General features: G+C 37.3%; 1 pseudogene; it reads right to left on the reverse strand.

Moving 5' to 3' along the window:
• Positions 1 to 562: 562 nt before the first annotated feature.
• LOC102406398 lies at positions 563 to 23,334 on the reverse strand (annotated as a pseudogene).
• Positions 23,335 to 23,844: the final 510 nt, after the last annotated feature.

Genomic DNA, 23,844 nt, shown 5'->3' on the forward strand with positions numbered 1-23,844 from the left:
CTATGTATTTAAAAAAAAATCACTGATACTATCAAAAGGTTCAGCACCCGAGTCTTAACTTACCAGCTGTGCTTATTGCTCTGAAACTGCATAGAACACACACCTGTTTCTTGTGTATATTCCTAATTGAAAGGAAAATGCAGTTCTTAGGGAACTCCAGGTCCAGAACTTTATAAAACAGGTTGTTAGAAACAATCACTGTGGAAGGTCATTAATATAAAAAAAGCCAATTTAAAATACTTGATTCCAGAGTGAAATAAACATAACTTCAAGAACCTCAGCAAAAAGGAAAATGGCAGGCATCCGCAGTTCAGAATTCCATCCATTTCAAGAATCAGAGACTGACTGGTTCCCACCTCTCTAAAACAAAGCAAGTCATTTTAAAAGCTAAAGAACCCCGGTTAATATAATTTTATCATAAAGTCAGAAGTCCACAATTCAATTTCCTCAGCTAATTCAGAACGCTGGGAATACAGTACATAAAGGAAATAAAAGTATTAGTTGCTCAGTCATGTCCTGACTTTTTGCTACCCCATGGACTGTAGCCCACCAGGCTCCTCTGACCATGGAATTTTCTAGGCAAAAATACTGGAGTCGGTTGCCATTTCCTCCTCCAGGGGGGAAACTGTACATAAAGGAGACTTCATTAATGTGCATTAGAGGATACCCCAGGTTAAACTGTAATAGAAAACTGTCTCTTGAGTCTTTGAAATGTATACTAGTTCTATACCTCTGGTTGGCTGATTGTTTCTTTATTTAGGTTTTAAGGTGAATGACCTGGGCATATTTGTTTCCATCAATACAATTGCTAATCTAAAGGTACACTTGAAATGTATATTTTTCTTACTATCCTCAGAAGAGATTGCTGCAAATCTACTCTATGATTCTCATTCTTTTCAGCTTACAATACAAATACCTTATTGTTTTTTGCAACCTATATCTTATAATAAAGCAGTGCTGAAAAATTAAATAGAAGAAAGTTCGGTTGCCATATAGGCTATGAAAATGATTTGCTGGTGGTTTTTTAAGCTTGATTCTAAATAGATTTACAAAAAAAGGACACTTGGAAGATGTGGTTCAAATTTTGCTATTGAAGGTATCTTGAAATTACAGGCTCACTCTCCCCAAAATTTCAAAAAGCATAGAGCTTAGGCTGTTAAGGGTATAGCAGTGATAAAAGCTTTCCTAGTCATTTCTAAAAAGCAAAACTTCATAGTTTTCTCTCTAATGATTCTCTAACATAGTAGAAAGAAGGCAATGGAAAACCAAGAATAAAAATAGCTGAGCTCTCCACAATTGGGCTTCCTGCCTACTTGCCATGTTGAAAGAAAAGAGGAGACACCATCTTGCAATAGAGGCTTCATAGACACCTGGGCTTCTCCAGTGACAGCTGGCATTTGATGCCTCATGTCTCTTGGTTCTTCTTGTTGCCAATGGTCAACCTGGCGATGGTGGTGAAATGAGAGCAATTAACCTGTAAATGAAGGAGGGCTTTCTTTAACAGTTGAAGAGTACTGTCTGCCACAGTTTCAAAGACTTGTAGTGTTTTTAATGTGGGAATTTTTCCAAATTCAAGTAAAGTTTCGGGTATTATGTTAAAGCACCAACTGAGTGATAGGTGTTGGAGGTAGTCGAGTTGTTAAAATTCTGGAAAGCAGTCGTTTTCAGCATGACACTATCGCTTAAGTCTAGGTGGACAAGACTGGGACATCTTCCAACTAAGGTAGAGACATCTAATCTCTGCAGATTCTTTCGATATTCGCTGAGATTCAGCTGGATGATGGTCTCTGACATGTGTGCAACAACCACCTGTACGTGCTTTTCAGTGAAGTCACAGCACCAAGAGAGGTTCAGCTCATCCAATCTGGAAGAGCTGCTCAGCAAAGTCTTCAGGACAGATTCAGAGAATCCAGAACACCCAGAAAGGTTTAGTCGCAGTAAATCTGTATCTTGAGCAAGATTATCGACAATGGGGTCTGAAAGCCAGAGGCCTTCCAGGCTGAGATTCAGCAACTTGGAACAGTGAGACAGAAGGCTGTGCAGGTAGAGACATCGATCACAGAGTTCGACAGGTCCAGGTGCTGTAGACGAAAAGGGCCGAAATGTTCATCTAACGGTTGGTCCATAAATGATCATGGACAGCGGAAGGCAAAACACCCCTCGGGACAGCAGCCGACCAACCACGTCTGGGTGGAGGTTTCTTCCCGCGAGGTCTCCAATCTGCCAGAGAGACTCGTCAAACCTGGAGTGTCCTTATTTCCAGCACGTCTGTAAACGTAAGGGCAGGGACTCCCGTGTTCTCACAGTAAGAGTCGCTAGATGATACCATCTCTTACACTGGAGACTTTCAGGAGTTCAGGAAGGCACAGACAGGAAAAGATTCCTAAGAGCAGCAGGTCTGGAAGGGAGTCCCAAGAAACACACAGTCCAGGGCCACTGTCTTCAGATCGCTATGGAAAGCAGGTGTGGCTCGTTCCACCCTAATCCTGCAGAGCTCCTGGACAGGAATCTCTGTGGCATAAATAGGAGATTCACAAGGTTTCAAGCACTTTATGCAAGAAGAAACACCACCAACTTGGACTGAAAAGGACAGAGAGTAGAAAATGAAAGAAGTGTGTAGCTGTGTACCCTCTCATGCTCCAAATATTAATGGCAGGAAACAGGCTAATAAAGCTACCCAGCTGCAAACACTTGATATTTTTCATGAAAAAAAACAGGACTCAGATGGGAGATGCTCAAGCCTAGACAGTTGAATGATGAAACATACAGCATTATCCCCAGCTCTTGAAATCTAACGGAGTTTGCCAGGCTGAGTTTCAAAAGTTTTTGGGACTGGTGAGTACTTTTTTCCTTCCATTTTATCCATTTATGAACCACATATATGAAAATATTAACCTATTCCTATCTCACCGTGTATTATGGGAGCAGATAATTTGTTCTTTAGTTTCACAAGCCCATAGATGGGGAGAAACTATACCAGGAAGAGATTATCAGAGAGTCTCAAATATATCTAATTTAGATAATACAGATGATGATATATAGAATTTTTACTTTATGAGATACAGATAAGACGTTGGCCTTTAAGTTGATGCTGTAATGCATTAAGACTTTTGAGGATATTGGGATGTGTTGTATATATTTTTTATATGGGAAGAATGTGAATGTTTTGGAGCCAGAAGGTAGACCATAGTAGGTAGAATAATATTCCCCCAAGATATCCATGTTCTAATGCCTGGAGCTTGTGAATATGTTAATTTATACACCAATAGAGACTACAGATGTGATTAAGAATATGGAATCTGAGATAGAGAAATTATACTGTAAAAAAAAAAAATATATATATAAATATATATAAAGGAAGGTTATAGTCCTTGGTGTCGCAAAGAGTTAGACATGATTGAGCGACTACCCTATACTGGGACCTATGAGAAGCAAACTGTCCTTCCTACATATATATACATATATATTTAACAGTATAATTTCTCCAGGAAAATTATTTCCTGGCTGTGGTCAAAGAAAGATGTGATGATGGAAGAGGAGTCAGACAGATGACAAGGACTTGGACTGCCATTACTGGCTTCGAAGATGAATGAAGGGGAACATTAGCTGTAAGTAGTCTGTGGCCTGTAGAAGCTGAGAATGACCCTTAGTTTATAGCCAGTGAGAAAAAGGGACCGAAGTCCTGAAACCACAAGGGACTAAGTTCCCCCAACAACTCAAATAAGTAAGTAAATATATCATGCCGCAGAGAAGACAGAAAGGAGAGTAGCCCTGTGGATGTCTTTGTTTTAGTACAGTGATACCTGGATTAGATTTGTAACCTACAGAATTGTAACATAAAATCTTGTGCAGATTAAGCCATTAAATTTTTCATAATTTGTTATGGCAATAACAGAAAGCCAATACAGATGTTACTGAAAACTGTGCGCTTACTATTTATAAAGTAGCATGAAATTCAGTGCAACTGTAACACAAAGTAGGTAGTTAGGAATGGCAAGTGAGGTGATGAAGCTATCAAGAAGGATGGGACCAGATTATGCAAAAAGCTTTTCATCTAATGGGATTCTTTGTTACATTAAGTGGAGACCAACCATTGATATATTAGGTAAAAAAAAAAAGAAACATTTTGGAAAATGACCAAAAAGCAAAGCAACTCTAGAAGGCCAAAAGCAAAACTGACCCAGAACAATGCTTCCACCACTACTTGGCACACTGAGTGCACAAATGAGTGCATTTTAGCCATCACTTTGATTTCGCTTCTTCCTGGTGGCTCAGATGGTAAAGCGTCTGTCTGCAATGCAGGAGACCCGGGTTCAATCCCTGGGTCGGGAGGATCCCCTGGAGAAGGAAATGGCAGTCCACACCAGTATTCTTGCCTGGAAAATCCCATGGACTGCGGAGCCTGGTAGGCTACCATCCATGGGGTTGCAAAGAGTCAGACACGACTGAGTGACTTCACTTCACTTCACTTGATTTTGCCTCAGTTGCTGCAAATTCTGTTCTGGACACAGATGTTCCGAAAATCAAGCCCAGATTAAGTGCACACACTCCACACTCTTTCTACCAGAAAGTTGATGGAAAAAGCATAGGTCCCTCTGACTGCTACAATGAAAAACAGGAAACATGCTACTGCAAAATTATACTCGAGGGAGAATTGGAAAATAGGAAGGGGAAATTGTCACTGAAAATGACAAATTTATCAACTTTTGAATGTGTAGCAAGACTATTAGTAGATGTAAGCATAAAAGACCAAGGCTAATCTACCAGACCTATGAAGTAATTTAGGAATGTATAGTAACAGTAAATCACATACAATTGCCACTATGTTCTCATTAATAAAAGAAACCACAGAGAGAAAAGGGATGCATAATAAAAAAAACTATCAATCAATCCTGAAGAAAAAGAAATTATTTTCTGCCTGGTGAAACTTATAAATTCTTATAATCAGGTAGTCTACAAGTTTTCAGAGTGAATGAGGAAGGTGAATATGTGGTTGAACATGAGCAATGACTCGGAAAAAGAATTCAAGAGTATGAGAAACAGTTACGCACATGTGCGTCTCCATGGATGCTAAAGTAAACATCACTGAGCAGGTTGGTAGTTTAGAAATCCAGATACAAAGAAACTTTGATATCATCCTGTGCTGGGAAAGCAAGGTTCCTTTAGCTAGTAACATCGAAAAGCTATCATTTACTGGGCATGTACTGCATTCAGGCGCTCTACTAATTGTTGGCATGATACCCTCACAGAATCTTTATAAACAGAGATTGTTTTATAAACAGAGTTTTTTTTATAAACAGAAATCCTGAATTACAGAAAGATTTGGGAATTTGAGTTCATAAAAATATCACAGGTTAGGTCAAGACCTAAACTGAGTCTACTATGACTCAAAATTCTGTATTTTTTCTATATAGTTTCCATACTAAATTTATTCATTAGGTCTTTTCAGTGCAACTATGTGATAAGATTTATGCCAATCAGTGTTTCACTTCAAATACTACTCAAAATTTGGCTGTAAAATGGATATATGCTAATAACTAACATGAACCATGATAAACAGTGTTAGACTTAATGTTGACATATGTGTAACATGTGCTATTCTAAAGAATTTCTTCACTGAAAATTTTTGATACTGATCCTTTCCTAAGAACAGCATGTCTACAGCTCTACTCATAGGGATTACTGCCAACACCTAGATTTTAGCTCATGGTGATTTTAGACGTATGCTGAATTTCTAACCTACAGAATTGTAAAATCATATATTTGTGCTCCTTAAGCCATTACATTTGTGATTACAGCAGCAAAAGAACACTAATACAAAACCATCCCAAATAAAATCCCACACCCAGATGACTTCACTGGTGAATTCTCTCAAAAGTTTAGAGAGGAACTAATCCTACTTAAAGTTTTCTAAAAAATAGAAGTAAACTAGACAAAGGTGTCACAAGAAAGCTACAGACCAAAAGTTCAACTAAATACTAATAACAAACCAAATCCAGCGAAAAGATTATTCACCATGACCACGCAGAACTTTCTGCTGGAATACAAGACTGGATAGAAAAGAAAATGACTTCCTCACCCTGATACTTGCTATCTTGAAAACCCACAACTATCACTATATTTAGTGGTAAAATATTGAATAATTTCCCTTTAAAAAGAAAGAAAAATCCAAAAGAATTTACAGAACAAGTCAAAACATAAGAATAATAAATGTTTTTATTGAGTCAAAAAAAAAAATAAATAAAATAAAGTTAGGAACAAGATACCCACTCTCACCTGGATGTTCTAGCCATAGGAATTAGGCAAAAAAGAAATAAAAGGCATTCAAATTGGAAAGGAAGAAGAAAACCTATTCATAGATGATGTGCTCTTGCACACAGAAAATCTTGAATAATATAGAAAAAATAATCCTAGAACTAATTAATAAATTTAGCAAAGGTGTAGGATATGAGATCTATATACACTTAATTTCTATGCTCTAGCAGTAGACCAATCAAAATGCAATTAAGAAAGCAATTCCATTCACGGTAGCAGCAAACATAACAAAACACTTAGGATTAAATTTAAAGAAGTATAAGATATATACTTTTAAAGAAGTATAAGATGTATACTTTTAAAGAAGTATTAAAATCTACAAAACATTGTTGAACATAATTTTAAGAGAACTAAATAAATGGAAGACCATCCAATATTCAGATGACTTGAAAGACTTAATGTTAAGATGGAAATACATTTTGTATTTTATACAGTTTTATAAATAAAGTTGAAGAGAGAATAAATGGGTATTTTTGAAAGGTAGAAAACTACCTTTCAAAATTGACTCCAGTAGAGACAAAAGGCTTAGACTGAATAAAGGCAATAGAATAGATAGTAAGAGATTAAAGAGTTCTCCCAGCATCAGGCCCATATGATTTTATAACAATTATCATTAAGAAATGCTTACATATAAAATAAAATTTAAATTAGTCTAGATCATAGAAAACTTGAGGAAAACATTCAAACTTACTTTTATGAAATGTATGTAACACAGTTCTCAAAACCTGATAAAGAAAACTATAGAGGTGTTCACGTAAAGTATTTTTTTTTATTTTATTTTTAAACTTTACATAATTGTATTAGTTTTGACAAATATCAAAATGAATCCGCCACAGGTATACATGTGTTCCCCACCCTGAACCCTCCTCCCTCCTCCCTCCCCATACCCTCCCTCTGGGTCGTCCCAGTGCACCAGCCCCAAGCATCCAGTATCGTGCATCGAACCTGGACTGGCAACTCGTTTCATACATGATATTTTACATGTTTCAATGCCATTCTCCCAAATCTTCCCACCCTCTCCCTCTCCCACAGAGTCCATAAGACTGTTCTATACATCAGTGTCTCTTTTGCTGTCTCGTACACAGGGTTGTTGTTACCATCTTTCTAAATTCCATATCTATGCGTTAGTATACTGTATTGGTGTTTTTCTTTCTGGCTGACTTCACTCTGTATAATAGGATCCAGTTTCATCCACCTCATTAGAACTGATTCAAATATATTCTTTTTAATGGCTGAGTAATACTCCATTGTGTATATGTACCACAGCTTGCTTATCCATTCATCTGCTGATGGACATCTAGGTTGCTTCCATGTCCTGGCTATTATAAACAGTGCTGCGATGAACAGTGGGGTACACGTGTCTCTTTCCCTTCTGGTTTCCTCAGTGTGTATGCCCAGCAGTGGGATTGCTGGATCGTAAGGCAGTTCTATTTCCAGTTTTTTAAGGAATCTCCACACTGTTCTCCATAGTGGCTGTTCTAGTTTGCATTCCCACCAACAGTGTAAGAGGGTTCCCTTTTCTCCACACCCTCTCCAGCATTTATTACTTGTAGACTTTTGGATCACAGCCATTCTGACTGGTGTGAAATGGTACCTCATAGTGGTTTTGATTTGCATTTCTCTGATAATGAGTGATGTTGAGCATCTTTACACACACACATACACACGCACACACACACCTCTTAACTCAAAATCTAGCATCTTAATAAAAAAGTCAGGAAAAAATGAAAAGCTACCCGATTTCTCCACTGATGTTTAACACTATGTTGAACGTACCCACAAGTGCAATTAGACAAAAGAAAGGAAGATAGATATTACGATTGCAAAGGAGAAGGTAAAATAATTTATTGCAACAATCGGTCAGTTCAAACTTACAAATGTGTACTTTCATTTTGCCACAATTAGGTATAGAATTTTATAAATGGCAAGTTATATATCAGCACACAAGACTCAAAAAGCTTCATGCATACAAAAAAATATAATAGGCTTCATTTACAATGGTGAAATCAATGAGTAAGTTGGCACTCCATTTTCTAAGATAGGAGTACAATGTCACAAAGAATCTCTGTCCCTCAAAAAGATATGTTCAAGTCCTACCGCCTGGAACCTGTGAATGAATGTAGCCTTATTTAGAATTAAACTCTAATCAAGTTAGTCATTAGGATGGGTCTTAATCCAATATGACTGGTGTTCTTCTAAAAAGAGAAAACAGAGACATAAGGAAAGAAAAAAGCCATGTGATGACCAAGGGAGAAACTGGAGTGATGATTCTATAAACCAGGGAACACCAAGGATGGCTGGCAAACACCAGAAACTAAAGGTTCTTTCCCTAGAGGCTTTTAAAGAGGGGATGGACCTACTACACTTTGAGTTTGGATTTCTAGCTTCTAGGACTATGACACAAAATTGTGTGTTGTTTAAAGTCATTCAGTTTATGGTACTTTGTTGTGGTAACACTTGATAACTCATAAAGATAACTATCTTTCCTAAGTTAATATATATTAAGTTTAACATGAGTCCAAGTTTCTTTGAAAGAACAGACAAGTTAGGATAACTGGAAAATTTTTGGAGAACAAGAACAGTGTTAACAGAGTAGCCTCATTAATCATTAAATGGAATACAAAGTCTCTATAAATAAAACAGCGTGTTATGTGTTAGTTGCTCAGCCACGTATGACTCTTTGCAATCCCATGGGCTATAGCCCACGACGCCCCTCTGTCTGTGGAATTCTCCAGGCAAGAATACTGGAGTGGGTAGCCATACCCTTCTCCAGGGGATCTTCCTGACCCAGGGATCGAACACAAGGTTCCTGCATTGCAGGCAGTTTCTTTATCCTCTGAGCCACCAGGGAAGCCCTAAAACCATGTGGAACTGGTGTATAAATATAAAGAACCATAGAAAAGAATAGAAAATGCCAGAAATATACCCAGCTGCATATGGGAATTTAACATATGATAAAGGAGGCTTCCCAAACTATTAAGGATAAGGTCAATTTTTTAAATAAATGGTTTGAGGATAATCAAAAAGAAAAAAACTGGATCCATTTCTCATATCACACCCCAGGATAAATCCCAAATTAACTAGCTATCAAACATTAAAATAAAAAACACACATATTGTAGGCAGGTTCTTTATCACTTGAGCCATTGGGGGAAAAAGTATAAAAATAATACGTGGATGAATTTCTCTACAAGCTTAAATACAGAAAATGTCTTCATTTCAATTCAGTCATTCAGTTGTGTCCAACTCTTTGTGACCCCATGGACCGCAGCATGCCAGGCCTTCCTGTCCATCACCAACTCCCGGAGCTTGCTCAAATTTGTGTCCATTGAGTCAGTGACACCATGCAACCATCTCATCCTCTGTCATCCCCATCTCCTCCTACCTTCAATCTTTCCCAGCATCAAGGTCTTTTCAAATGAGTCAGTTCTTCACATAAGGTGGCCAAAATATTGGAGTTTCAGCGTCAGTCCTTCCAATGAATATTCATGACTGATTTCCTTTAGGATTGATTGGTTTCATCTCTTTGCAGTTCAAGGTACTCTCAAGAGTCTTCTCCAACACCACAGTTCAAAAGCATCAATCCTTCAGTGCTCAGGTTTCTTTATAGTACAACTCCCATATCAATACATGACTACTAGAAAAACCATAGCTTTGACTAGAAGATGTCTTATGTCTCAATACTTAGAAACAATAAGGAAAGTAAAGGTTAAATTTAACTATATAAATCAAAATACTATGACCAAAGTAACACATATGTAAAGGTATATATACATACAAATATACGCATATAGATTTAAACAAATGACAAATTGGTGAAAAATATTGTACCTTGCATCACAGAAGAAAAATTAGTGCTTCCTTTACATAAAAAAAAAATTTAAATAGGAAAGAAAAAATCAATAACCTGGTATAAAAATGTGCAAGAGGTGTAGCATACAGTTCTCAATAAAATGACATGTCAATAGTCCTTAAATACATTAAAAGATGACCAACTTTTCTATCAGAGAAATGTATAATTTATACCATGAGATATAAATTCCCATTTACATATTGAAACATCCAGAAATTTGACATGCTCTACTGGTGTGAAACAAGCACTCCTCACAGACTATTGGTAAGAATCTAAAACTGTGCAACCTTTATTGACAGAAATGTATCAGTATCTAGAATTATGTATACATTTACTCTTTTCTAGCATTTGCATTTTAGGATTCTTTCCCAAATGAGGGAATACCAAATGACAAAAGATATACTTTCATATAAGTCTAGTCAACATGTTCTTTAACACTATTACCATGTTGCTTATTTTTTATAGTTATAGCTATAATATTGTATTAGTTTCAGATATATAACAAAGTGATTCAGTTAATATATGTTTTTCAGATCATTTTTTTCTTATAGGTAATTATAAGATATTGAATATATTTCCTTATTCAGTTCAGTCGCTCCATCATGTCTGACTGTTTGCGACCCCATGGACTACAGCACGCCAGGCCTCCCTGCCCATCACCAACTCCCAGAGTTTACTCAAACTCATGTCCATTGAGTCGGTGATGCCATCTAACCATCTCATCCTCTGTCATCTCCTTCTCCTCCCACCTTCAATCTTTCCCAGCAGCAGGGTCTCCAGGCCAGAATACTGGAATGGTTAGCCTTTACCTTCTCCAGGGGATCTTCCCAACCCAGGGATCGAATGCAGGTCTCCTCCATTGCAGGTGGATTCTTTACCAGCTGAGCCACAAGGGAAGCCCATATAGTTCCTTATACTATACAGTAAATCCTTACTGCACATCTATTTTATGTATAGTAGTTTGTATCTGTCAACCTGTATTTCTAATTATCTGTATATTTTTAGATTCCATAGGTGATATCATATACTATTTGTCTTTCTCTAACTTATTTCACTTAGAATGATATTATTTGTGTCTATCCATGTTGCTGCAAATGCCAACATTTAATTCTTTTTATGGCTGAGTAATATTCCATTGCATGTATCACAGGTCAGGTATATAGGTAAATATACTGCATATTCTTAAACCAATTGTCTATACATGGCACTTGGGTTGTTTCCATATCTTGGTTATTATAAATAGTGCTGCTATGAACAATGGGGTTGATGTATCCTTTTTTAATTTTTAAAAAATTTTCTTGGGGTATATTTGACTTACAATGTTCTATTAGTTTCAGGTATTCAACAAAGTGAGTCAGTTATACAGATACATATATGCACTCTTATTTTCAAGATTCTTTCCCATATAGGTCATTACAGAGTATTGAGTGGAGTATACAAGTTTAGCAGGTTCTTGTTTCCTATTTTATATCTAATAGCATGTATATGTCAATCCCAATCTCCCAATTTATCCCTCCCCTCTCATTTCCTTGTAACCATAAGCTGTTTACCTTTGTGACTCTACGTCTGTTTTATAAATAAGTTTGTTTCCACCCTTTCTTTTAGATTCCACAAGTGATATGATATTTGTCTCTCTGTGTCAGACTTCCTTCACTCAGTATGACAATCTCTTAAGTCCACCCATGTTGCTGCAAATGATGTTATTTCATTCTTTTTCCATGGCTGAGTAATATTCCACTGTATATATGTACCACATCTTCTTTATCCTTTCCTTTGTCAATGGACACCTAGGCTGCTTCCATGTCCTGACTGTTGTAAATAGTGCTCAATGTACAGTGGGGTTCATGTATCTCTTTGAGTTATGATTTTTTCTGGCCATGTGCCCATGAGCGGCACTGTTAAATCACATTGTGGCTCTATTTTTTTTAAGGACCCTATATACTGTTTTCCATTACCACCAATAGTGTAGAGGGTTCCCTTTTCTCCATACCCTTCTCAGAATTTATTTTTTGTAGACTTTTTGATAACAGCCATTCTGACAGGTGCAAGGTGAAACTTCATAGTAACTTTGATTTGCTTTTAAGAAAGGCATGCCAAACATGCTCAAACTACAGCACAATTGCACTCATCTCACATGCTAGTAAAGTAATGCTCAAAATTCTCCAAGCCAGGCTTCAGCAATATGTGAACTGTGACCTTCCTGATGTTCAAGCTGGTTTTAGAAAAGGCAGAGGAACCAGAGATCAAATTGCCAACATCCCCTGGATTATGGAAAAAGCAAGAGAGTTCCATAAAAACATCTATTTCTGCTTTATTGACTATGCCAAAGCCTTTGACTGTGTGGATCACAATAAACTGTGGAAAATTCTGAAAGAAATGGGAATACCAGACCATCTGACCTACCTCTTGAGAAATCTATATTAAGGTCAGGAAGCAACAGTTAGAACTGGACTTTGACTGTGTGGATCACAATAAACTGTGGAAAATTCTGAAAGAGATGGGAATAACCAGACCACCTGACCTGCCTCTTCAGAAACCTATATGCAGGTCAGGAAGCAACAGTTAGAACTGGACATGGAACAACAAACTGGTTCCAAATAGAAAAAGGAGTATGTCAAGGTTGTATATTGTCACCCTGCTTATTTAACTTATATGCAGAGTACATCATGAGAAACGCTGGGCTGGAAGAAACACAAGCTGGAATCAAGATTGCCGGGAGAAATATCAATAACCTCAGATATGCAGATGACACCACCCTTATGGCAGAAAGTGAAGAGGAACTAAAAAGCCTCTTGATGAAAGTGAAAGTGGAGAGTGAAAAAGTTGGCTTAAAGCTCAACATTCAGAAAACTAAGATCATGGCATCTGGTCCCATCACTTCATGGGAATTAGATGGGGAAACAGTGGAAACAGTGTCAGACTTTACTTTTGGGGGCTCCAAAATCACTGCAGATGGTGACTGCAGCCATGAAATTAAAAGAGGCTTACTCCTTGGAAGGAAAGTTATGACCAACCTAGATAGCATATTCAAAAGCAGAGACATTACTTTGCCAACAAAGGTCCATCTAGTCAAGGCTATCGTTTTTCCTGTGGTCCTGTATGGATGTGAGAGTTGGACTGTGAAGAAGGCTGAGTGCTGAAGAATTGATGCTTTTGAACTGTAGTGTTGGAGAAGACTCTTGAGAGTCCCTTGGACTGCAAGGAGATCCAATCAGTCCATTCTAAAGGAGATCAGCCCTTGGTATTCTTTGGAAGGACTGAAAACTAAAGCTGAAACTCCAATACTTTGGCCACCTCATGCGAAGAGTTGACTCATTGGAAAAGAATCTGATGCTGGGAGGGATTGGGGGCAGGAGGAGAAGGGGACAACAGAGGATGAGATGGCTGGATGGCATCACCGACTCGATGGGCATGAGTTTGAGTGAACTCCGGGAGTTGGTGATGGACAGGGAGGCCTAGCGTGCTGCAATTCATGGGGTCACAAAGAGTCTAACACGACTGAGTGACTGAACTGAACTGAATAAATAACAATGTTGAGCACTTTTTCATCTGCCTGTGGGTCATCTGTCTTTTTGGAGAAGTGTCTGTTTAGGTCTTCTTCCCATTTTTCCATTGGGTTGTTTCCTTTTTTGATATTGAGTTTTAAGAGCTCTTTGTATTGGATATCAACCCCTTATTTGTAGCATTGTTTGCAAATATTTTCTCCCATTCCATAAGCTGTCTTTTCATTTTGTTGATGGTTTCTTTTGCTCTGCAAAAACTTCTAAGTTTGATTAGGTCTGAACTGATTATTTTTGCTTTTTATTTTTGGCCTTCAGAAACTGATCTAAGAAAATATTGCTATGATTTATGCCCAAGAATTTTTTTGCCTATATTCTGTTCTAGGAGTTTTATGCTATCATGTCTTAAATTTAGGTCTTTAAACCATTTGTTTAGTTTATTTTTGTACATAGTATAAGGGAATATTCTAAATTCATTGATTTGCATGTGGTTGTCCAGTCTTCCAAACACCATTTGCTGTTTTTAATACATTTTGTCTTGCCTCCTTTGCATAGATTAAGTGATCATAGGTATGTGGATTTATTAAAAAGTTTTGATACATCTCACAGTGACACAGATACTGCAGTGCTTAAAAATCCTGTTGTTTTAAGTACTGTCTAATTTTTCCGGCTTCTCCATTAATGTCCAAAGTTACTCAAATTGCTACTATCACTAATTTTTCTTTTCTTGTCTACCTTGCTTTCTATCTCACTTCACTTCGGCTTCTTCCTAAAGTAAAAAATATTTTTATTTTCAATTACTTCCCTGAATCTTTATTCTTTAATTTTTATCCTGTTACTCCTAAGTGTTGCTTATACAATTTTTTGACTACATAATTTGTTTTTCTTTCATTATCATTTTCACTTTCAAATGTTATTTCATAATCCAACTAGGATCAATGCCTGCTTCTCCTGATGTGAAAATTAATGTTAGTCTTTTTGACCTAACATTTCCTAGAAAAGAATCCCTTCTAAGTAACATGTGAAAATGGAGACTTTTCTGTCTCTCAGCAAATAAAACACCTTCCTACTAGAAACCATTTATTATGACTTGCAACCAACTGTTCTTTCCACTCTTACTACCCTTTATCGTAATTATAACAATCTCTCATTTTTCTATATTAAATAGAATAAAAGGCCAACAACATCTGAGATATGAAACTCTTTCCTCCAACATAGTTGAGATCAAAATTTATTTTCATAATATTGAATTTTTATTTTAATTTTCAATACTGACAATTTAGAAATGTTTCCACTTCATAGTTTATTCATGATTATAATATTTAAATATTTATGATTGTTGTCAAATTTGGGAAACTCTCAAGTTTCTTTCATATATAAATTATACAGCTTCGCAGTATTTCAAGTTTTACTGTGCAGTGGCTAATATTAAATATCCTTCGAATTGAAAACATTAGCTAGTGTGCCAATTATTGGAAATGGGTACCCCTTTGCCACTATATAGCTCAATATTAGTTTCTCTTCTACTGTGCATATACTTTCATTACCCAGGGATATAGAACATGTTCACATTATAGTGAGATTCCTGGCTCTAAACTTTAGGCTCATAAGTCAGGCAAATCAGCACAGCAGGTGCAAAAGTGTTTCTGGACACCATTCCTCCACCAGGATAGCCAGAAATAAATAAACAAATAGTAAATGAAAAGGACCATAAACCATAAATATATTCCAGTAAGCTCATCATCTCTTTGGCTATAACCCACACATCCCATTCCAATACATCTGAGTAAAGAAAAAGTATAATAAGCAGGAAACCAGTGTTATAAAAGATGGTGTGTGCTGTGCTCAGTCATGTCTGACTTCTTACAACCCTATGGACTAGCCTTCCAGGCTTCTCTGTCCATGGGATTTTCCAGGCAAGAACACTGGAGTGGGTTGCCATTTCCTCTGTCAAGGGATCTTCCCAACCCAGGGACTGAACCTTCATCTCCCACATCCCCTGCATTGCAGGTGGATTCTCTTACTGCTGAGCCATCGGGGAAGCCCTTCAAAGATAGTGGGGCCTAACTAATTGCACTTAAAATACTTTATTTCTAAAGAATATGTTCAGGATGGGGAACACATGTATACCTGTGGCAGATTATGTAAAGTTTAAAAATAAAATAAAATTTAAAATCTTCAAAAAAAAAAATAAATAAATAAAAATAAAATAAAATGCAAATAGAAAAAAAAAAAATAAAGAATATGTATATATTCCAATCACTTTGCTCAAAATACACCTGAAGCTAACACAGCATTGTAAATTAGCTATACCTCATTTTTAAAAATAAAATACTTCATTTCTGAAAATTTACAGAAGTGTTCAACCACATGAATATATTACTAAAACCCCTCTCATGAGAAGCAAAGGAATCTGAAGCTTAAGCTTTCTATTAACTTCACAATAAACCCACCTAGGAATAGAATGCATAGTTTTAGAAGTAGGAATCAGAACTTCTAATATCAATTCTATGCTCATGAAAATTCTCTAGAAGATAATGAAATATAATGCAATGAGATAATTCAATGTGATGCCCAATTAAGAATTTGTTTAAGGGCATCAGATGGGTTGGGAGTAGGGTGAAGGGTGATACTGATGAGAAGAAATGCAGCTAATAGAGAAAATAAATAAACCCAGCCTGGTGATTCCAATGATCAAAAAGTTACAATGGTTCAGACCATTTCTTTAGAGTTTACCCTAGAGCAGGCCCTTTTCCCTTCTTATATTATAAACTGGGTAGAGGCAACAAATGCTCAATTTATGTGCACTTGTGATCCACAAAGCATTTATTAGCTCACTTTACCATGAATTGTGACAGTATTAAAGTGTGTGTTCTAAACCTTAAGACTTTGAAAATTCCATTCCAATAGCTCTTGCTTGGAACACATTTTCTAATGTTATAAAGAATCTGTTGCATGAAATTTTAAAAAATGTGTCTGTGAAATCTGGATAAGTTTTAGTTCTTTTTTTTTCCCTCCAGTCTAATGAAGTGAACGAGAGGGCTAGGAGTCATTTTCTATTTTAAAATACTCTAAGTATAACTTGTCCTCAACTAAATTGCCCAATAAATGAACATCTTAAGCTTACATTTTCCTGAATAAAAGCTCTCAACAGGAAACAAAACAATATTAAAAATCTAGTTAATACATATAAGCTTAAAGCATTTCTATAGGAAAATAGGGAAAGGACTCATTTTATTTTCAGGAATGAAACATTATTACAGAACTCTGTTCAATCTTAAGTCTAAAGATACAATAACATGGTCATTTAAAGCACATATAGAGTTAAAAAAGCAATCCAGTATACAGATCCATTAACATAACATTTCTACTGGTTCTGTAGATAGTGAAAATTTCCTATTATACTCACACTGGCCTTTATTACATGTCTTTTTATGAACACAATCATTTCATAGTCCATTTGGTTTGATTTTGGCCAGGAGACCAATAACAAGTGGCTCATTATTCCCAGAAACATCTCCATCCTTAATTCAAATGAAGAGCTCATGTTCCCAAGTACTTAGCATAAAATTATTGAAGATTTCAGAAGCTTGTGGCTTTAACTTCTGACTGTGAGGCCTCAGAAAATATTTTATCAAGTTATGCTTCAACCACTAAAACTTTTAAAATTAAAATGTGAGTGATGAAAGAAATAAAAATAAAACCTCAGATCATAGTCAGGTGCCAAAGCTGAATTTTGAAAATCAGAAAATGCCACTAAGTGCAAATACTCTATGTTTACATTATATTTACATACTCCCTTACAGACTACAATTTTGCCTCCCTCAAGAGTCTACACCCACTTGATTGCTAACTTTCCTCCTTGCTCCTGACCCCTTATGATAATAGTTTTACTAAAACAGTAAATTTCCTCAGTTTTTCCCATCCATACTTCCAGACTCATCTTCTCTTTTTCTCCTTGTTGAATACTGAGTATAACTTAGCAAATAAATGCCTATTGTCTGCCCCTACTTTAAACTCCCTCCAGTGTTTTAATAATACTCATAATGCTAATATGCATATCGACAAAGTATTCCCTATTAGGAATGGACTCCATATTTCTTTCTATGCTAATATGCAGGTCGTTTATCTTCTTTCCATTTGTGAGACCCAGAATCATTATCTTGATATGTATCTGTGACATGATACCTTAAAAATCATTCAACGTAGCTCACAGCATGTAAAATATGTGTAGGACCCCACCCCATCCCTCATCACATCCCAAACTTGCCCTCTGCCTTAGACAATTTCAACAAATTATAAAAGTTTGAAAAGGAATGACTATTGATTCTCAAAAAAGCATTTAAAGGCAGCCAATAAAATCTATAAAAATGCATCAGGAATTTATGCCACAGAACTGCAGGCTAGAAATCACAAATAAATGTGCTCTTGCCTTTGTCGTAGGTGAGCTTTACAGGCTTTCAACACCTTATCTCGAATCACTTCACTCTTCTCAATGAAATGCTGAGAGGCCCCCACCTTGCTCAAACTGCTTTCTCCCCCTAAATCCATTTGCAGGCCGTTCAATCCTTCTATCTGAGGGGAATGAGTGAACTGAAATCTTTTGTGAGATCCTAAGAAAAGAAAAGCATGCTACTCTACCCCGAAAGTTAACCAACTCAGGGGTTTCATTATGTTTTCATTTGAGCAAAGTGCAGTAAAACAACTCAGGCCTGGGGGACAAGAATAATATCTTATATCTCTTTGATGTGCTCACACAATCTAATACTGTGCCAGCGTGCAGCGTTCAGTCAAAAAGACAAATGGCATACAAACTACTCGAGAGCATAAATCTAAAGTGTGTGGCGTTCCGCTATTGCCATGGTCTCAGATGCCTCCTGTATTGTGTGGCCAAAGACCACCGCTGCCACAGAGGGGAAAACCATCAGTTAAAAAAATGAAATAAGTATTTACATTTTAAATTTCATGTCAGGAATGCACACTTAACTCACAAATGGCTTCAGAATTTTTCTTTAACAGATTAAAAAATTTCCATACCTTTCCACATAGATGTACATACACCTACACAGCATAGGTTGACCAGATGTAAGCCGGCAGCTCTAGCAGGAAGTAAAAACAAATTATCTCCCATGGTAGAACATCCCCAATAATTTCTATTTTGAGAGACTTTGTATAAAAGCTAGATGTCCAGTACAAGTTTATCTTGTCTGTAAGGATTCTGTGATGTATTTCATTTTTACAGTATTGTTGAATGTCTATTCAATAATATCTTTGTGTTAAGATGTCAACCACAAAGGAAGGAAGTTAATAGAACATTATATGGGAAACTTTGGTGTGTTGAAAGTCAAGATGTTTGTTCTTCTCCGGGGTCTGGCATTGAAAAACTTTTCCCCCAAAGAAAACAATTTTTACTGGGTTTAAACAGTTCAGTGGAATTCTGTTACCAGTTAGCCTTGTGTGTGTGTGCTCCATAGCTCAGTCATGCATAACTCTTTGCAACCGCATGGACAATAGCCCACCAGGCTCCTCTGACCATGGAATTATCAAGGCAAGAATACTGGAATGGGTTGCCATTTCTTCCTCCAGGGGATCTTCCTAAGCCAGGGATTGAATCTACATCTCTGGCAAATCCTGCATTGGCAAGCAGGTTCTTTACCACTGACCCACATAGGAAGCCAATCCAGTTAGCCTTGCTGCTGCTGCTGCTAAGTCGCTTCAGTTGTTTCCAACTCTGTGTGACCCCATAGACGGCAGCCCACCAGGCTCCCCCATCCCTGGGATTCTCCAGGCAAGAACACTGGAGTGCGTTGCCGTTTCCTTCTCCAATGCATGAAAGTGAAAAGTGAAAGTGAAGTTGCTCAGTCGTGTCCGACCCCCAGCGACCCCATGGACTGCAGCCTACCAGGCTCCTCCAGCCATGGGATTCTCCAGGCAAGAGTACTGGAGTGGGGTGCCATTGCCTTCTCCCCAGTTAGCCTTACTGCACAACAATTTTCTACATGCACACTCTTTCCCCTTTACTCCTGCTGTTACCCTGCTTTTTATCTGCAGAGTTTATCAATATAAAGAAAATTCCTAATTCAAGTACAGCAATAATAATGACTATGGCAGTTATTACTTCCTTATATGGCACCTCACACTGTTCCAGTTCAGATATCTCACTGAAAATACATTGAATACTCAGAACTACATCATTAGTAAATATCATTAAAGTTGCAGCGATCTATACTGTGCGGCTTTGATGAGGTCTGGTTTTCTAATGCCACTAGGGTCATAGGCAGATTCTGACCTTAGATCACTCAATTCTGAGCCAGTGTCCTTGCCTTTGTCTTGTAATTCTAGTACATACAATTTTACCTATAAAATTTTATAGATAAAATCCCTCTTGAGACAAGTTTTTCATTATCTATCCAAGTACTTTCTTTTATGCATTAAATCATATCCCAGGACATCCCACAACACCAGCTGCAACTTGAATTCTTGTTGCTTCTGTGTCAAAGTGGCCAATTTTTACTTTTACCCTAATATTTCTGAGTTCTAGTTCACTTCCCTGATATATTTGTAGTTGTTAGCAAGTTTTGTTTTTTTCAACTAGGGTTCCTGACATGTTAATAGGTAACCAACAAACATAATTTACTTAAAGTAAAATTAGAATAAAATAGATTATTTGGAAAATAGAGTGTAGCCTATTTTGGAATCCAAAACTTTCAACATTTAAATAAATATTTTTCCCCTCTAGGTACTGCTGCTATCAATTTTGTGGCTTTTGGCTATAATGTTCTGTTGATTTTCATCTAATCCCTATAACAACTATTTTATCTTCCTTGTTATAGGCCATCTGGCCTTTGAATTTTTAGTTATTGTTGCATATTATGAGCCTCACTCAGGATTCCCAGATGACACTTTGCTTTTAGTGCATTCATTTTTCCCCTCAGTAAAATAATTATTTTAACAGGAACAGGTGGATCAAAATTGTGACCTTTATCTTTTGTGCTAAAATTACATATAAACCTGCAGGTGAAAAGCTATGCTACAAATTTCAAAAATCTAGTTAGCTCTAGTTTCTAAATGTTATCCTGTTTTTCAGTTCAGTTTAGTTTAGTCGCTCAGTCATGTTCCACTCTGCAACCCCATGGACTGCAGCACGCCAGGCCTCCCTGTCCATCACCAACTCCCAGAGCTTACTCAAACTCACGTCCATAGAGTCAGTGATGCCATCCAGCCATCTTATCCTCTGTCGTCCCCTTCTCCTCCTGCCTTCAATCTTTCCCAGCATCAGGGTCTTTTCCAATGAGTCAGTTCTTTGCATCAGGTGCCCAAAGTACTGAAGTTTCAGTTTCAGCATCAGTCCTTCTGATGAATATTCAGGACTGATTTCCTTCAGGATTGGTCAGTTGGACCTCCTTGCAGTCCAAGGGACTCTCAAGAGTCTTCTCCAGCCTACAGTTCTAAAGCATCAATTCTTCAGTGCTCAGCTTTCTTTATAGTCCAACTCTCATATCCATACATGACCACTGGAAAAACCATAACTAGATGGACCTTTGTTGGCAAAGTAATGTCTCCGCTTTTGAATATGTTGTCTAGGTTGGTCATAACTTTTCTTTCAAGGAGCAAGGGTCTTTTAATTTCATGGCTGCAGTTACCATCTGCAGTGATTTTGGAGCCCAAAAAAATAAGGTCTGTCACTGTTTCCATTGTTTCCCCATCTATTTGCCATGAAGTGATGGGACCAGATGCCATGATCTTAGTTTTCTGAATGTTGAGTTTTAAGCCAGCTTTTTCGCTGTCCTCTTTCACTTTCATCAAGAGGCCTTCAGTTTCTCTTCCCTTTCTGCAATAAGGGTGGTGGTATCTGAGTATCTGATGTTATTGATACTTTTTACCAGAACTCTTGATCTCAGTTTGTACTTCATCCAGCCTGGCATTTTGCATCACGTTTTTAGAAGCTTTCTAAGTCTTTCACGCCTTCTCTTTTCCTCTCTCCCTCCCACATTTTTTAATCCCCTCCTTCCTTCTTCCTGCCAGTAGTATTTATTGAACCTTTATTTTGTACCAATAGCATACTAGATACTGATGATATGGCTGGAATTAAGACAAGCACGCTCATTGGCCTTACAAGCCATTGAAATATGTTGACCTATTTTTAAGCATTAGGGTCTAATTTGGGAATGTTTTTATATTTCTTATAAACCCATTGGCTTAAAGTAAAGCTAAATGTATCATAACAGTAAAATCCCAATCAGATCATGTTAGAATCCTTCTTTTCTTTTTGTAAGATGTGGGCTATATTTTTCCCAGTAATCTCTGTCTCTGCCAGTCATTCTAAATTGGCTGCCATTTCCCTACAGTCTCTGCCATCTTTTTGGTCCAGCACTGTTTCTGATGCAATTTTTTTTCAGTTTTATTGAGAAATAATTTTCACAGATCATGTATACGTCTAAGACATACAGCATGATGGTTTGATTTTCATATTTTGTGAAATTATTACCATAGTAGATTCAGCTAATAGCAGTCTTCTCATATAGATACAATAAAAAGAAAAGAAAGACGAAAAAACTTTTCCTTGGGATCCATTTTAAGATTTACTGTCTTAACTTTCCTATGTATCATACAGCAGTGCTAGCTAGGGTCATCACGTCATCCATGACACCTCTAGTATTTATTTATCTTATAACTGAAAGTTTGTAACATTTGACCACCTTCCTCCAATGTCCCCTCATGCAACCCACTGGCTCTAAGATTCAGGTTCTACACACACGATGGTCACAAGGGTGAGGAGGGATGTGCAAGGCTATGTCTCTCTACCAGCAGGATGAGAACCTTATTTTTTCATACAGAAATGATATCTGATAGCCCAGCCTTGCTCCTAAGAGCCTATAACTTCAAGAAATGGGCTCCTTTTATTTGTTTGCTCTTAGGTATGTTTGTGCATGCTCATTTGTGTCCAATTCTCTGGGGCCACATGGACTGTAGTCTGCCAGGCTCCTCTGTCCACAGAATTTTCCAGGCAAGAATACTAAGTGGGTTGTCATTTCCTACCTACTCCAGAGGATCTTCCCAACCTAGGGATCTAACCCGTGTCTCTTGTGTCTCCTGCACTGGCAGGTGGATTCTTTACCACTAGCACCACCTGAGAAGCCCTGCTCCAGGCTAATGGTGTCCTTGATTATATCATTGAAAACATATCTTCCTTCCTTCAACCACAAATCATCCTTACTTGCCAGCTTCTGATTTTCTTTGCAACTGTAAAAATGGAATGACTATATGCTTTCTTTCTTTTTGCAAAGGCTGGAAGCCAGAAGAAAGGCGGGAGTTCAAAAAACTGTGGATTGCTTTGGCAAGCCAAGCAGCCAGCTGTTAACTGGAGTTCCACAGGACTAGCCAGGGATGTCAGTGGCTGACTCTGGCATCTGTGTTATGAACGACGTCTTGGGATAAAATTGCCCTTCTAGTGTCTTGGCAGCTTAAGACATCTCAGACTGAGATGAAAACATGGCTCTCACTGCCTCAATGAGTGGCTGGAATATTTTGGACCTACTTGAGCCAGTATGAGATCTATGCACATTCCTGGATTTTCAACCCAGCTTTGAATTGATATTCGACACCCAAGAAGTAGAGACTTACAATGAAAAACATCTTTAATTGGTTCAAAGCTACCAAGTTCCATTGCCGGTGAAGAAAAGAGTATTTTTAGAGGTTTGTTCTGATCTTTCATCTGCTTGTGACTGCTTTTCCTAATCAAAAGTAGCAATGTAAGAGTCTTTCTTGTTTGCTGTTTGAAACAGAGTACTAATCTTTAGAGGCAAGCAGAAGGAAATTACTCTTTTCACTGGCAATAGCTGTTTAAATTTCAAAGATTATATTAAAAGATGTGTCCTTATTCTGTTTACACATTCTAATCCTTTCCAGTAGCAGCTTGGATATTATACCACAGGCTTTGGGGTTTTTTAAAATGGAGATGTAGACTCAGGAAGCTCAGTTCATAAGATGTGGAAACAATGATTGCTATTAGGACACGTCTGAAAGCGGGGCAGGAGATGAATAGGTGAATTAAGCCACCATATGCCCAGTCAATTAGGTAAAACCCTGGCACATCAGAAAATGCTTATCTGATTTAAATAGGAAATGTTTCACCCAAGAAAGCAAAGAAATGAAAATAGAAATTAAATCATATATT

This window comes from Bubalus bubalis, chromosome 20, assembly GCF_019923935.1.
Source record: "Bubalus bubalis isolate 160015118507 breed Murrah chromosome 20, NDDB_SH_1, whole genome shotgun sequence".
Lineage (NCBI taxonomy): Eukaryota > Metazoa > Chordata > Mammalia > Artiodactyla > Bovidae > Bubalus > Bubalus bubalis.